This window comes from Podarcis bocagei (genome assembly GCF_964188305.1).
Source record: "Podarcis bocagei genome assembly, chromosome: 12".
Classification (NCBI taxonomy): domain Eukaryota; kingdom Metazoa; phylum Chordata; class Lepidosauria; order Squamata; family Lacertidae; genus Podarcis; species Podarcis bocagei.
The window spans coordinates 58864903-58881894 of NC_138137.1; the positions used below are offsets into that span (position 1 = coordinate 58864903).

Genomic DNA, 16992 nt, shown 5'->3' on the forward strand with positions numbered 1-16992 from the left:
TTTACCTTCCCGCTGGTAAGCGGTACCTATTTATCTACTTGCACCCGGGGGTGCTTTTGAACTGCTAGGTTGGCAGGCGCTGGGACCGAGCAGCGGGAGCGCACCCCGCCGCGGGGATTCGAACCGCCGACCTTTCGATCGGCAAGCCCTAGGCGCTGAGGCTTTAGCCCACAGCGCCACCCGCGTCCCTAACATGGGGATTAGCAGCTAATAAAAGTTTGGGTTCTCTTTTGTCCGGGTCTTCCATCTTGTTTCACCTTGTAGCAGGTGGAAGTCTTCAATAAAGACCAAGCCTACTGGCTGCTGTTTTGCTCTGGTATTCCTGGCTGGTGTCCTTGTTTTTTTGTCCAAGGGAGCCCTCAGATTTCTCCGTTAACAAGGGGCAGTGCGGTGCAATGCTTAGCGTGGCTGCCTAGGGCCTGGGAAGAAACCCAGCGTCACTCATGAAGTCCCCAGGATGACCTCGCGCTGGTTACATGCATTCTCTCTCTCTCTCTCTCTCTCTCTCTCTCATTCTAATCTACCTCGCAGGGTTGTTGTTTGTTTATTAAATTTGTTTTTGTTTTATCATTTATTTTGTGTTCTCGTTTTGTAATGTACTTTTCTGGCGTGAACTGCTCCAATATCTTCAAACGAAGGAGTTTGCGTGAGGGGGTTATTGGCAATTTGGGTTTGCTTGTTATGTTATGCATTCTGTATTTTTATGTGACCTTTGGATAAATTAGGGCAGTATATAAATGTAATAATTATCTGGAGGTCCTGGGCTGCCCAGACGACAATATTGAACCCCAAAAGGAGGCTGCCTGTGCAAAAGATCCACAGGAGGTAGCGTCTCACCGTCTTTCCCCCTCCCTGCAAAATCCAGACACCCCTCCAAGTTGGGGCTGCAAAACTAAGTGTACCTAAGGCATATGCAAAGATTTTTTTAAAAAACAGGGCGATCCCTTTCCCCACCCGCTTACAGTCAACAATGGGAAAGGGAGAGAACAGGGAAATAAGCAAATTGTGGCAATATCTCTTCATAAAGTGCCCTGAATGTTTAACCCAGGCATGTCCAAAGTCCATTTTGGGGGCCTAATTCAGCCTGCTGGTGGGTTTAATCCAGCCCCTGTGGCAGTTTATTTCCTGGGGTAAAAAAGGTGAACAATTTTGGTTGGCCCCCACGGCCCTTCACTTCACTTTGAAAAAAGGTTTGGACACCACTGGAACACTGGTGAAAGTGGAACAGCCCCTGAGGGAATCAGTTCTGGCAGAAGAGGAGCCAAAATGCCTAACCTCTCCCTCAGTTTCTAATTCCAGATAGGTGTGTCGTGCAATGAGGTAGAAGCACCAATGCAAATAAACTTGCGTGATAAGGCGAAAACCAGTGTGAATGATGAGTATGTTGTAGTTTTGTTGTTTAGTCGTGTCCGACTCTTTGTGACCCCCTGGACCAGAGCATGCCAGGCACTCCTGTCTTCCACTGCCTCCCGCAGTTTGGTCAAACTCATGCTGGCAGCTTCGAGAACACTGTCCCACCATCTCGTCCTCTGTCGTCCCCTTCTCCTTGCGCCCTCCATCTTTCCCAACATCAGGGTCTTTTCCAGGGAGTCTTCTCTTCTCATGAGGTGGCCAAAGTAATGGAGCCTCAGCTTCAGGATCTGTCCTTCCAGTGAGTACTCAGGGCTGATTTCCTTCAGAATGGAGAGGTTGGATCTTCTTGCAGTCCATGGGACTCTCAAGAGTCTCCTCCAGCACCAGAATTCAAAAGCATCCATTCTTCGGCGATCAGCCTTCTTTATGGTCCAGCTCCCACTTCCATACATCACTACTGGGAAAACCATAGCTTGAACTATACGGACCTTTGTTGTTTTATATCCTTTCAATCGATTGATTGTACTGTGAGGGGTCGTTTTTTTACATGGTTTGATTTTTTTAACAGAACAGTCCAGCTATCAAAAACATAACATGTATCTCAATTTTATATCTTCACTAACATCTTAATGTCCAGAGTAATTATGCATTATTATTATTATTTTAATTTTAATTGATATAACAAGAAAAAAACAAAAAAACACAAATACCAAATTACACACAGGAATAACCATAGACACATAATTTTCTTAACAATCAATAAAACATATATTGGTCTTAACACTAAAGACCCAACCTCCCGTCTATTCCATATTTCGATTTCATATTACTTATTGCCAATACACACTTATCATAATTAAACTTATATATCTAATTTCTTATATCTACCTTGCAACTATTACTGAAGTTCCTCGAATGCTGCAACAGAATTTAAACTACTATATTTATTTTTAAAAAATTTCTTTGAAAACCTCTTTGAAACCAATTCCTGTTTTGATTTAGTCTTTATTTTTTCCGGTAGACCATCTAATTCGGCATATTCTGTCAGCTTTTGGATCCAATCTTGAATAGAGGGGATTCCATTAAAGAGTAATTATGCATAGTGTGGCCAAAAGTTCAAAACAAAAACAACCAAACAGAATTAAAAGAACACACCTGCAGCCACTCAGCCGAAATCGGAAACCGAGTTGTCCATCAACAAGATATTGCCTTCGCTTGTGTATTTTTCTTCCTCCCTCTCTGGATAACACCAGGCAAACATATGGAGGGTAAGGGGAACTACAACTCCCAGCATGCATCTGGGCTGCTGTCAGAATGGCTTGCTCAGGCATGCTAGCACTGAGCATGAGCAAGTTTGTGTCCTGCTGGGGAGCTGTGGGTGATGGGAAAGCAAGGGCTGTAAACCGGGGAGCGCATGCAAGGACCGCCAGTTGCATGCACCTGCCTTTTCCTGCATGAGCAAAACCGAGACAGGCAGAGGGGACCCTTTTGCTTTGATTACTGCAAGCTTCTGCGCTGAAAAAGTTGCACAGAGAATGCGCTTCTGAGGCCAGGAGAAGAGGACTGCTGCAGTGCCCTAAAGGTAAAGGGACCCCTGACCATTAGGTCCAGTTGTGGCAGACTCTGGGGTTGCGGCGCTCATCTCGCTTTATTGGCCGAGGGAGCCGGCGTACAGCTTCTGGGTCACGTGGCCAGCAGGACTAAGCCGTGTCTGACGAACCAGAGCAGCGCACGGTAACGCCGCTTACCTTCCCGCTGGAGTGGTACCTATTTATCTACTTGCACTGGTGTGCTTTTGAACTGCTAGGTGGGCAGGAGCAGGGACCGAGTAACGGGAGCTCACCCCATCGCGGGGATTCGAACCGCCGACCTTCTGATCGGCAAGTCCTAGGCTCTGCGGTTTAACCCACAGCACCACCCGTGTCCCTATTATTCAGGTAAATGGACCCCTGACCATTAAGTCCAGTCGTAGCTGACTCTGGGGTTGCGGCGCTCATCTCGCTTTATTGGCCGAGGGAGCCGGCGTACAGCTTCCGGGTCATGTGGCCAGCATGACTAAGCCGCTTCTGGCAAACCAGAGCAGCGCACGGAAACGCCGTTTACCTTCCCGCCAGAGCGGTACCTATTTATCTACTTGAACTTTGACGTGCTTTCGAACTGCTAGGTTGCCCAGCCAAAACGGCAACATCTTCCATGGCAGGGGAAGGGAGAGGCTTGGCGCCTAGCTGGTAGAGGGGGTTACAGGTTTCGGGGGCAGCCAGTGGCAACGGGATCGCTTGCCTGATCAACGCCACTTATGCCAGAGTTCTGGAATCGAACGCTTATCTCTAGACTCTCATTCTGGACATGCAAATAAATCCTCCTCTGTTCTTATTAAGCTGTTGTTTTGATGGCATTACGAAGCAGCCGGGGATTGCAAGATCCTGATTTGAGTGCAAAATCCTGATTGATTTATTTTTTTGGAAAGAGAGAGATCTACAGTGCTTGCTACGCTCCGGTATTGCATCTGGGCTAGATGAGCTGTGCAGGGAATAGCACAGTTTACACGGTAAGTGTTTCACGAAGGATAAATGCACAATTGATCACGGCAGGTGTGGGAATGGGATAAGTTTTAGAGGGCTGCTGAATTATAAAAGGGTTCTATTTCTCTCTGATAGATAGATGTTAACTTTTGTGCATGGAAATGTCCGTATCTGAGAACTGCTCCTGAAACAGGGAAGGAAAATTAGTATGCATATCTTAGCACCGGTAGGGTTTCTTCCTTCCTTCACTGAATCTGAAATTTGACTTGGCTCTTAACACCCAGTCTAAATCTGTGTATATTGCAGTATTTTCCAGGTAGTGATAATAATAATAATAATAATAATAATAATAATAATAATAATAATAAATAAATTTATTATTTATACCCCACCCATCTGTCTGGGTCCCCCCAGCCACTCTGGGCAGCTTCCAACACTAAAATACAATAACCTATTAAACATTAAAAGCAACTATGGGATGTTGTGGTTGTTGTTTAGTCGTTTAGTCATGTCCGCCTCTTTGTGACCTCATGGACCAGAGCACGCCAGGCACTCCTGTCTTCCACTGCCTCCCGCAGTTTGGTCAGACTCATGCTGGTAGCTTCGAGAACACTGTCCCACCATCTCGTCCTCTGTTGTCCCCTTCTCCTTGTGCCCTCAATCCTTCCCAACATCAGGGTCTTTTCCAGGGAGTCTTCTCTTCTCATGAGGTGGCCAAAGTCTTGGAGCCTCGGCTTCAGGATCTGTCCTTCCAGTGAGCACCCAGGGCTGATTTCCCTAAGAATGGATAGGTCTGATCTTCTTGCAGTCCATGGGACTCTCAAGAGTCTCCTCCAGCACCAAAATATGGGATAAACGGTAACAAATATCTACTTAAGAGATATACAGCCTATAACTAGCCACTAGGGACCACTGCTTTCCTCTTTTTTTAACCATTGCACCCTAAGCCTGTGGACAGATACAGACGGGCATGTACCTACGTCTGTGCATAGTATTTGTGTGTGTATGCATGATGTTGGGATTCCGATGTGCTGTCATTTACAGCACACCCCTCAGAATGTCACTGAGAAGTAATGAAATAAAAAAACCACATCTGTATTTATCATCCTGTATGACTTATGGCTGTTTCGGAAGGCTATAGCAGCATACATTCTGTGTGCAAATATTCCAGATTCTGTCCATGACATCTTTAGGTGGGGTTCAGAAAGACCCTTGTCTGAAACAAGATTTGAATGTTTCCCCATCTGAAATGTTAAATGGAAGTGGCTGGCGTCCCAGGATGTTGAATGCATGAAACACATCTTATTATACTGTAGTCTCTATAAACAGGTTAGGTAAAGGGACCCCTGACCATTAGGTCCAGTCGCGGACGACTCTGGGGTTGCGGCGCTCATCTCGCTTTACTGGCTGAGGGAGCCGGCGTACAGCTTCCGGGTCATGTGGCCAGCATGACTAAGCTGCGTCTGGCGAACCAGAGCAACGCACGGAAACGCCATTCACCTTCCTGCCGGAGCGGTACCTATTTATCTACTTGCACTTTGACGTGCTTTCGAACTGCTAGGTTGGCAGGAGCAGGGACCGAACAAAGGGAGCTCACCCCGTCACGGGGATTCGAACCGCTAACCTTCTGATCAAGTCCTAGGCTCTGTGGTTTAACCCACAGCGCCACCTGCCTACAGGTTAGACAGCACCTAATCAAACCAATATTAATAGAAAAACCTGGAATTGCTGACTCCTTTTACGTTAAGGTTCTGCTTGAGGATAAGATACATAGTATTTCACTGGCTGTAGCAAAATTCCTCTCACGAGGCAGTAAGAATATGAAATCAGTATGTAGCAGTGAGAGTGTTAATAGCCAATAATTGGAAAGGAAATTACGTTCCAACCAAAGAAGAATGGCTGAATAAATACAGTGGTGCCCCGCAAGACGAATGCCTCGCAAGACGGAAAACCCACTAGACGAAACGGTTTTCCATTTTGGAGGTGCTTCGCAAAACGAATTTCCTATGGGCTTGCGAAAATGTCTTGCGAGTTCCTGCGGGGTTTTCCCCCTCCCCCCCATTTCCCCAAGCCGCTAAGCCACTTATCAGCTGATCCTAAGCCGCTAAGCCGCTTAACAGCTGATCCGCTAAGCCGCTTATCAGCTGATCCGCTAAGCCGCTTATCAGCTGATCCGCTAAGCCGCTAAACCGCTAATGGGCTTGCTTCGCAAGACGAAAAATCCGCAAGACGAAGAGACTCGCGGAACGGATTCTTTTCATCTTGCGAGGCACCACTGTAAAGCAAATACTTGGAATTAGCAAAGTTGACTGATTTGATAAGACAAAAACCAAAAAATATAATCCAGAAACAATGGAAAAGTTTAAATGCTTTTTTTTTCTTTTTTTTTGGTGCCGAAACCCGGGATCTTAAATGCTTATTTATGTAGACAAAGATTAAATGTAAGGTACTGGTTGTGTTTAGAGTAGATTTATGAAAGATTTAGAAAACTTATTGATTGGAATATTTGTGTGAGATTGTGTGGGAAAAATATGTAATAACAGATACAATCTTGCTTAAAATGTATATAGGAAGTGCAGTGTAAGCGAGGGAAGACCATCAATGAAATTTTATTTTTGAGATATTTGTAAAATAAATTTGGAAGAAATTCTTCCAATTTTTCCTCTTCGTTTTCTCTTTCTTTTTTCTTTTTTTCTTTTCTTCCTTTTTTCTCTTTTGTTCTTTTTCATATATGTGTGCTTATCTGAAATATGTATGTATTTATGTATTTGCAATATTTTGCTTATATTTTGTAGTAATTATGTTAAATAAATTAAATAAGAAAGAAAGAAACCAGTATGTACAGGCTAAAGCTCCTCTGATGACTTAGCAAGGCGGCTTTTGCACCGTAATAACTCTTGATATATTCCATTCCTGTACTGTGTATTTTGGGTCTATGGGCCGCAACAAAGCTGTGTGTGTATCGCTTTGAAAAGTCCCAGAAATAGTGAGTAGAGTTCATTCATGACCCATCTAATAAATACATCATCACAAGTGCATTATTATAGATTGGCTGCATCTTTTAAAAGATGGGAGATGCTTCGCTGCACAGACTTGCTAATGTGAGCTGTTAGAAATTTATGGTCAGTTACCTCCTTCCCAGTTTTGAAAACCAACAAAATAATTTACCATAGACATGATGATAGCAGCAAGGTTATCTTTGATGACCTTTCCTGACAATCCCAAAGACAGAATTCATCTTTTACACAGCTGCAGCATGCTGTGTTGACATTTTCCTGAGCTATCTGCCATGACCCCAAGAGCTATTTCCTGCCAGGTCACTGCCAGATCATACCCCCATCAGTGTATTTATGAAGTAGCAGCGCAGAATATATTTTGTCCCAGTGTGTACCACTTTATATTCATTTTGCTGAGCCGTGTTTGCCATTTCATTACCCCTGAACATTACACAAGAGGCCGGCTATGCATCCGTTACTGAGAACAAGGAAAGCAACAACTAAGGAACTCTGGCATTATTGGAAAATGTTGTGACCTGAGCTTTTACCATACAGAATAGCGATGTGATTGAAATAAATGCAGATATTAAGGTAAAGGTGACGGTACCCCTGACCATTAGGTCCAGTCGTGACCGACTCTGGGGTTGCGGCGCTCATCTCGCTTTATTGGCTGAGGGAGCCGGCGTACAGCTTCCGGGTCATGTGGCCAGCAGGACTAAGCCGCTTCTGGCGAACCAGAGCAGCGCACGGAAATGCCGTTTACCTTCCCGCTGGAACGGTACCTACTTATCTACTTGCACTTTGACGTGCTTTCGAACTGCTAGGTGGGCAGGAGCAGGGACTCAGCAACGGGAGCTCACCTGTCATGGGGATTCGAACCGCCGACCTTCTGATCGGCAAGTCCTAGGCTCTGTGGTTTAACCCACAGCGCCACCCACGTGTAATGCAGATATTACAAGTCCCTAATTTATCTTTTTTTTTTGTTTCATTTTCAGCAAATCGGTCTCTTCAACTTAAGCCAAGAAATAGTATTCTCTATGAAACTGAAAATCAATATACGTATCAAGACGTTGAGATTAGACCACTGAAGACGCCCGGAAAACTACCTTGGGAGTGTGCTACCTGCAAGACCCAGTTAAAGGGCTCCATTGGGGGCGAACAGCGGCTTCTTGATTACTTGGACTGCCAGGGCGAAACTGGTGCAAAACGCCGTCACCCTGTCTCTACAACTTCATTAACATCCATCTACAACTTCACTAGCATCTCTCGGTATTGTGAACAACACCAAACTTAACCTTTTGCTGGTATCTTCATGAACTTACCTAAAAAGATAAAGAAAACAAAAGACTGAGTCGAGCACTTGAAAAAATCCATTGAAATCAGACATTATAAGTTCCTCTTAGGTTGGGTAGTTCGCAAGTCTCTGTGGCTTTGCGTAAGTTTTTGTATTTTTCTCAGAAGATTGATAAAGAATGCATAATCGTTTTGGTAATTATTGTGTGTCTATTAGTCACCAACGTGTTGCGTGAGTCGTAATATTTCTTTCACAGCCGCAAACTGCAAGGAATATCAGGCTAGTCCAGGTGTTTAAGTGCTGAAATCAACTCGCTTTGAATTTTCAGGTATTGGCAGGTATGTTCAAATCTCTTTGCTGCAGTGCTTTTTTTCCAGGGGGTACTCAAGGATACGCAGTACTGACACCCCTTTTTTGTTGTTAAGAAGTGTGGCATTTACTTTAATGATGATTACCAGCACCTCTTTTTTTAGGGGGGGGGAGGCACTGCTTAGCTATGAATGTGTATGATTTAATTGCATGACAAGGCGTAAATACATTCCTACCTTCATGTGGGATGAATGCGTTTATATATATATTTTTATATATTATATTTTTATTGGTTTTCAAATACAAAAACAAATTTATACATTCCATACATCTTAATTACATCTTACTTCTCTTTTTGACTTCCCTCAATTTGTCTGCCATTCCTTCCCTTTGTTACCTTTTAAACATTTCTGCCCTTTTAACCATTTCCCCTCACAGAGCTTCCTTAAAACTTACAAACGTTATTTGATTATCACTCAGTTTTTGCATATATTGGATAAACTTTCCCCAATCTTCTGTAAATCTTTGGTCTCGTCGATTCCGGATCCTTCCTGTCATTCTATCCAGTTCTGCATAATCCAACATTTTAGTTCTCCATTCTTCTATCGTAGGTAATTCCTCCTGTTTCCATTTCTGGGCCATCAATATTCTTGCTGCTGTCACTGCATATAAAAATAACTTCTTTTCTTTCTTATTTATCTCATTACCTGTAATGCCTAGTAAGAATGCTTCTGGTTTCTTAACAAATGTATATTTCAACATTTTCTTCAATTCATAATAAATCATTTCCCAAAAGCATTTTACCTTCTTACATTCCCACCACATATGAAAAAGGTACCTTCTTTTTCTTTACATTTCCAACATTTGTTACTTGTCTTATACATTTTTGCTAACTTCACCGGTGTTACATACCATTGGTACATCATTTTCATAGCATTTTCATAGCTTGAGGGCCCTGCTCTTGCCACTTACCATCTGGCTTGGGGCGGGGCCTGAAGCCTCATAAGGACTGCGTGCGGCTTGCTGCCTGCTGCCCAGGAGGACTCCCCTGAGTGAGTGCCTGAGGGCCCTGCTCCTTCCTGCCACTTACCACCTGGCCTGGGGCGGGGCCTGAAGTCTCATAAGGACTGGAAGTTGGGCAATAGGGGCACTACAGGATTCCTTTTGGTGTACCGACCTCCCCGTTGCACCAAGGATTCCCTGTCCGAGCTGCTTCAGGTCGTGGCGGATGTTCTCCTGGAGACACCTAGCCTGGTCGTCCTAGGGGATTTTAACATCCATGCCGACACAACCTTACAAGGGGCCGCTCGGGACTTCGTGGAAAGCATGGCCTCCATGGGGCTGTCCCTGAATAAGTCTGGCCCAACCCATAGCCGTGGACATGCCTTGGACCTGGTGTTTACCTCTATGGATGTTGGTGATCTGACACTAAGTAAAAGCGAAATGAAAGAAGTGCCATGGTCAGATCACTTCCTGGTGCAACTGGACTTCTCTGCGACCCATCCCCTCTGCAGGGAGGTGGGACCAATTCGGATGGTCCGCCCCCGCCACTTAATGGATCCAAATGGTTTCCAGAGAGTGGTAGGGGATGCTTTATCCCATGTTGATGGCCTTTCAGCTGATTCCCTGGTGGCCCGCTGGAATGTTGAGTTAACCAGGGCTATTGACTGTTTGGCTCCGAAGCGCCCTCTCCGATTGCATGGAGCCCGGACAGCCCCGTGGTTTTCCACGGATCTGAGGGCAATGAAACAATCGTTGAGACGGCTAGAGCGCCGGTGGCGGATAACTCATTCCGAATCTGACCGGACACAGGTTACAGCTCAACGTCGAGCCTACCAAGTGGCGATAGCGACGGCGAAGAAGAATTTCTTCACCGCCTCTATTGCATCTGCAGAAAACAGCAGCAGGAGACTTTTTCAGGTGGTTCACAATTTAGTGGAACCACCTGCAACATCGGGGCCCAGTACGGGCCACATGTTCTCCTGCAATGATTTTGCAAAGTTTTTTGCAGATAAAATCGCTCAGATTCGGGAAGAAGTAGACTCCACCGTGGGAGCAGGACCGGAGCGGGAGAGTGCTAGAGTTCTGTCTAGTCAAGTTGAGTGGGATCAATTCCAATCTGTTACCTCCGAGGATGTGGACAGGCTGCTTGGACGAGTGAAACCAACCACCTGTCTCCTGGATGCGGCCACGATGGCCAACTATCGCCCAGTCTCAAATCTTCCATTCCTGGGCAAGGTGATTGAGCGAGCGGTTGCTGAACAACTCCAGGCACGCCTGGAAGAAGCGGACCATTTGGATCCCTTCCAGTCGGGATTCAGGCCTCATCATGGGACTGAAACTGCCTTGGTCGCACTGGTTGATGATCTCCGGCGGGTTAGGGATAAAGGTGAGAGCTGTTTCCTAGTTCTGCTGGATCTCTCAGCGGCGTTTGATACCATTGACCATAGCATCCTTCTGGACCGTCTTGAGGGGCTGGGAGCTGGGGGCACTGTTATACAGTGGTTCCGCTCCTTCCTCCTGGGCCGTGTTCAGAAAGTGGTGGTGGGGGATGAGTGTTCAGACCCCTGGGCTCTCACTTGTGGGGTGCCTCAGGGTTCTGTCCTCTCCCCCATGCTTTTCAACATTTACATGCAGCCGCTGGGAGAGATCATCAGGAGGTTTGGGCTGGGTGTTCATCAGTATGCGGATGATACCCAGCTCTACCTCTCTTTTAAATCAGAACCAGTGAAGGCGGTGAAGGTCCTGTGTGAGTGTCTGGAGGCGGTTGGAGGATGGATGGCGGCTAACAGATTGAGGTTGAATCCTGACAAGACAGAAGTACTGTTTTTGGGGGACAGGAGGCGGGCAGGTGTGGAGGATTCCCTGGTCCTGAATGGGGTAACTGTGCCCCTGAAGGACCAGGTGCGCAGCCTGGGAGTCATTTTGGACTCACAGCTGTCCATGGAGGCACAGGTCAAATCTGTGTCCAGGGCAGCTGTTTACCAGCTCCATCTGGTACGTAGGCTGAGACCCTATCTGCCTGCGGACTGTCTCGCCAGAGTGGTGCATGCTCTGGTTATCTCCCGCTTGGACTACTGCAATGCACTCTACGTGGGGCTACCTTTGAAGGTGACTCGGAAACTACAACTAATCCAGAATGCGGCAGCTAGACTGGTGACTGGGAGCGGCCGCCGAGACCATAAAACACCGGTCTTGAAAGACCTACATTGGCTCCCAGTATGTTTCCGAGCACAATTCAAAGTGTTGGTGCTGACCTTTAAAGCCCTAAACGGCCTCGGTCCAGTATACCTGAAGGAGCGTCTCCACCCCCATCATTCTGCCCGGACGCTGAGGTCCAGCGCCGAAGGCCTTCTGGCAGTTCCCTCATTGCGAGAAGCAAAGCTACAGGGAACCAGGCAGAGGGCCTTCTCGGTAGTGGCGCCCGCCCTGTGGAACGCCCTTCCAGCAGATGTCAAAGCGATAAACAACTACCTGACATTCAGAAGACATCTTAAGGCAGCCCTGTTCAGGGAAGTTTTTAACGTGTGATATTTTACTGTATTTTTGGTTTTTATGGAAGCCGCCCAGAGTGGCTGGGGAGGCCCAGCCAGATGGGCGGGGTATAAATAAATTATTATTATTATTATTATTATTATTATTATTATTATTATTATTATTATTATTATTATTACTGTACATGCAGTGAACCTTAAACCTTCTTTCCAGAGTCTTTCCCAATCCTCCATTTGTATATTATGCCCTATATCTTTGGCCCAGTCAATCATAACTGATTTTACCTCCTCATCCATCGTACCCCATTCCAATAATATCTTATACATTTTTGATAAAATCTTATGGTCATTATTCAAGATTTCTGTCTGAAATTTTGATTCTTTATCAGCAAAACCCCTCTGATTTAAATCTTTTCTAAACATCTCATTAATTTGAAAAAAATGCAGCCAGTCATTCACATAATCCTTAACTTCTTCAAATGGTCTCTTTTTCCATTTTCCTTCACTTTTACACATTAACTTCTCATATGTCAGCCAACCCCCTGTCATATTGACTTTCTTCACACTTATCGCCTCCAACGGCGACAACCAATATGGAGTTTTTTATTCCAACAAGTTTTTATATCTTTCCCACGCTTCAAAGACCTTCTTATAATGTGATTTTCAAAACCTTTATGTACCCGTTTCTTGTCATACCACAAGTACGCGTGCCACCCGAATCTATTATCAAAACCTTCAAGATCTAACACATCCGTGTCTTCTAATTTCATCCATTCCTTCAACCAACAGGGATGAATGCGTTTATAGGAGATGACCCCAACATTTTTGGGGGGGTGTGAATCACGCGGTACTGTCTTCCTAGGACTCTGTCATTCAAAATTCAAGTAGCGAATGGTTTTGTGTGCTCTCTCCAGAAATGCAAAAATTTCTTGCCCCATAAGACAGAGCTTGGCAAATAATGTTCTGTTTGTTAGCCGTTCAGTCACATCTGTGCATCATTCTACAGCGTGACGTGTGTTTTTGCGCAACAGAGCAGCAGTGCTAAAATTAGAGAGGTGGCGCTGTGGGACACGGGTGACACTGTGGGTTAAACCACAGAGCCTAGGACTTGCCGATCAGAAGGTCGGCAGTTCGAATCCCCGTGACGGGGTGAGCTCCCATTGCTCGGTCCCTGCTCCTGCCAACCTAGCAGTTCGAAAGCACGTCAAAGTGCAAGTAGATAAATAGGGACTGCTCTGGCGGGAAGGTAAACAGTGTTTCCATGTGCTGCTCTGGTTCACCAGAAGCGGCTTAGTCCTGCTGGCCACATGACCTGGAAGCTGAATGCCGGCTCCCTCGGCCAATAAAGCGAGATGAGCGCTGCAACCCCAGAGTCGGTCATGACTGGACCTAATGGTCAGGGGTCCCTTTACCTTTACCTTTCCCCCAAAAAGGATTGAGTTTTATATGCACATCTTCCTCTTTGCATCGAAGCTGAGAAATATATCAACCTACTTTCTTTTTTAAATGGAACTTTACAGGAACATTATTGGTCAAATATGACCTCTCAGTGACTGAGGATCAAAGAACTTTCCTTATATTCCCATAAAAATATCTTTAAACGAACCATAAGGGCAGTGGCAATCAAAAACGACCTAAACTCTATGTACATATATACATGCGCCCCATTATATTTTAATAATGCACATACACCTTATTGTAATGAATTGACTTTTGTACAACTTCGGAAAGCTTTTACAGAGTTACGATTAAATACAATAAACTCTGCTTATAGAGATGGGAGACACAGAGGCATACCAACAAACGAATATATTTGCATTAGGGGATGTCCTGAAGTAGAGGACCTTATGCATTATATCTTGCGCTGCCCCTTATATAATGAAGCAAGAGAACGATTTTTAGCACCTATAAGGACAAGGTCCCCTGGCCAGAACCCCTCTGACATGATTTTATATCTCCTCGCAGACACAGAGAAGTACGTGACCTGGCGTGTAGCACTCTTTGCAACTGCTGCTCGGAAAATTATATAGCCAAGATAGCCACCAAATGTAAAGGAGATGAATTTATTTGACCCTATCTACATCAAGCTATATTCTGTCTTTATCACCAAACTCCGGATATAATTGCACATTGTATTAACATTATTTTTTATTATATTAGTGGCCATGTGGTGATTTTAGCCTATAAATTTTATTGTTTAATGTCTTAAACAATAATTTTTATTTTTATAACTCTGTTTAGAGTAGGTAATGTCTTGATAATATTTTATAAAATATTATTTTATTTTTATAGCTCTGTTTAGAGTAGGTAATGCCTTGATAATATAAATGTTATAAGTTTTCTGTATTAATCCAGCGTATTTTCTTTTAATTGTTGAATGATTCTGTGTACATTGCCGCAGCCTTTGGCTATGTGCAATAAAACTGACTGACTGACTGACTACAGGAACATTACAAAACTTGAATTTGATTTTTCTCTGTCTTTCTCTCTCTCCTCCCTCTTATTTTAGATCTCATTCCACAATGTTGAAGAGGTCTGATGATGCCTCCTTCTTCCTTTGCGCCCGCCACCTGCCCGCCTGATAAGACTTGGCTCCAGAATGAACATAGCGTCCGTGTTTAATGCCTTGCTAGTGTGCGTCCTTGCGGCTGTGCTGTGGAAATACGTCAAGCTGCAAGACCACGTCTCTGTCTTGGAAGAGGAGTTGCTCCTCACTCGCCAGACGCAGCAGCTCTCTCAGGTCCGCGTTGACTACCAGGCTGCTCTTCAAGACCTGCTGCAAGATGGCACCAGGATGGTGTGCACCGGCAAGATCCACACGGATCGGATCTGCCGCTTTGAATCCCTCTGCTATTCCACAGAGGCGGAAGAATTCATCTTCTTCCACAGCAACTCCTCGGTCATGCTCCCCAACTTGGGCTCCAGGAGATTCCAGCCTGCCCTACTTGATCTCTCCTCGGTGGAAGACCACAACACACAGTACTTCAACTTCGTGGAACTGCCAGCCGCATCCCTTAAATTTATGCCAAAGCCAGTGTTTGTCCCTGACGTGGCCCTGATCCTGAACCGATTCAACCCGGACAACCTGATGCATGTTTTTCACGATGATCTCCTCCCGATCTTCTACACCATGCAGCAGTTCCCAGATTTAGACCAGGAGGCCAGGTTGTTTTTCATGGAAGGCTTTAGCGAAGGCCCGCATTTTGAGCTGTACAAACTGCTGAGCAGCAAGCAGCCGCTGTTAAGAGAGCAGCTGAAGACTCTGGGCCGTCTTCTCTGCTTCACGAAGTCGTATGTGGGACTGTCCAAAATCACCACGTGGTACCAGTACGGGTTTGTCCAGCCGCAGGGGCCGAAAGCCAACATCCTGGTCTCCGGGAACGAGATCCGCCAGTTCGCCAAATTCATGACCGAGAAGTTGAACGTGAGCTTGGAAGGGACGCCCGCTGAAGAATATATTGTGGTATTCAGCCGAACCATAAACAGGATAATCCTCAACGAGGCGGAACTCATTCTGACGCTCGCCCAGGAATTCCAGATGAAAACCATTACCGTTTCCATCGAAGACCACACATTCTCGGATATCGTGCGCCTGATCAGCAACGCCTCCATGCTAGTCAGCATGCACGGAGCGCAGCTCGCAATGTCCCTCTTCCTTCCCAGGGGAGCCACTGTGGTGGAGCTTTTCCCGTACGCCATAAACCCTGAGCACTACACACCTTACAAAACGCTGTGTGCCCTTCCTGGCATGGACCTCCAGTACGTCGCCTGGCAGAACACCGAGAAGGAGAACACGGTCGCTTATCCAGACAGGCCCTGGGATCAAGGAGGAATCGCCCACTTAGACAAGGCGGAGCAGGACCGTATCTTGGCAAGCAGCGAGGTTCCCCGGCACCTCTGCTGCCGGAACCCGGAATGGCTTTTCCGCATCTACCAGGACACGGAAGTCAACATTGCTTCCCTGATCCAGGTGGTCAGGCAGACTGTGAAGACGAAGCCTGGGCCTAAGAGGCATGCGTGGACCAGCAGTCTCTACCCAGGCAAAGTCAGAGGTGCCAAGTGCCAAACCTCCGTCCAGGGCGCCAGCGAAGCCAAACTCTCTGTGTCCTGGCAGATCCCTTGGAACCTGAAATACCTGAAAGTCAGGGAAGTGAAATACGAAGTGTGGATACAGGAGCAAGGGGAAAACACGTACGTGCCTTACACCTTGTCCCATCAGAATCACACATTTTCGGACAACATCAAGCCCTTCACAAACTACCTAGTGTGGATCCGCTGCATTTTCAACAAGAATCTCCTCGGGCCCTTTGCAGACGTGCTGTTGTGCAGTACATAATCACCACCCAGTTGCTTTTGGGGGGGGGGTTGATTCCAGCAAGGGGCTTTGAAATAAGGCAGAGTGGTCCCCATATAGTCCTGTAGTTTTCCAAGCAGCTGACCAGGACTTGTAGACCACGCTAGTGCCTCTGTGTCCATTTTATTGCGTTCATTATCGTGCCCGTCTCTGTGGCATTATTTCCTGTCGGTGTTTGAGTTCTTTTGGTCCTTGAAAAACACCTACACAAACTAAACCGGAATGGAAGGTAGATGTCATACCTTGACACAATAACCGGAACATCTCTCTCTCTTGTGTAGTGAATATTTTAAGCCCAGATTTCTGATGGAATTTAAGTGTCTCTCTGAATGGGCAATCTCTTTTGTGTTCCCCACTGTTCAGCTTTATGTTTCTGCTCCCCTCCCCAAATATCTGTCTCCAAGAGCAACATATTTGGTACCAGAGTCCGTCATTAAATTGTTGAAAACCTGTCTATAAATGTACAAAAGTATAGTTTTCCTTTCATTTGGGGTTCTCGCCTTCCTCCTTTGTGAGATTGGTCGGGATCCTGCAGCAGCAGTCTATACCTTGTTGTCAGGGAACTGCCATCAGCTCAGAGGCGAGAGATGGAAGGGCAGTTGTGTTATAGGGAGCCTCCGAAAATCTTGCGTGGGGCTACCTTTGAAGGTGACCCGGAAACTGCAATTAA

General features: G+C 45.8%; 1 pseudogene across 8 annotated transcripts in view; it reads left to right on the plus strand.

The window, feature by feature from the left end:
• Positions 1–16791, plus strand: part of LOC308569592 (protein O-linked-mannose beta-1,4-N-acetylglucosaminyltransferase 2 pseudogene) — an 89443-nt pseudogene extending 72652 nt beyond the window's left edge. Inside the window, exons 1-5 of one of the 8 annotated variants that reach the window (XR_014013379.1) lie at positions 2688–2935; positions 3732–3901; positions 7867–8359; positions 8422–8503; positions 14478–16791. The product of XR_014013379.1 is annotated as a protein O-linked-mannose beta-1,4-N-acetylglucosaminyltransferase 2 pseudogene (transcript). Of the gene's footprint in view, positions 1–2679; positions 2936–3731; positions 3902–7866; positions 8504–13488; positions 14167–14477 lie in introns of those variants that run through there. The other 7 variants (XR_014013376.1, XR_014013378.1, XR_014013381.1 and 4 more) reach the window with 7 other exon arrangements.
• The last annotated feature ends 201 nt before the right edge of the window (positions 16792–16992 follow it).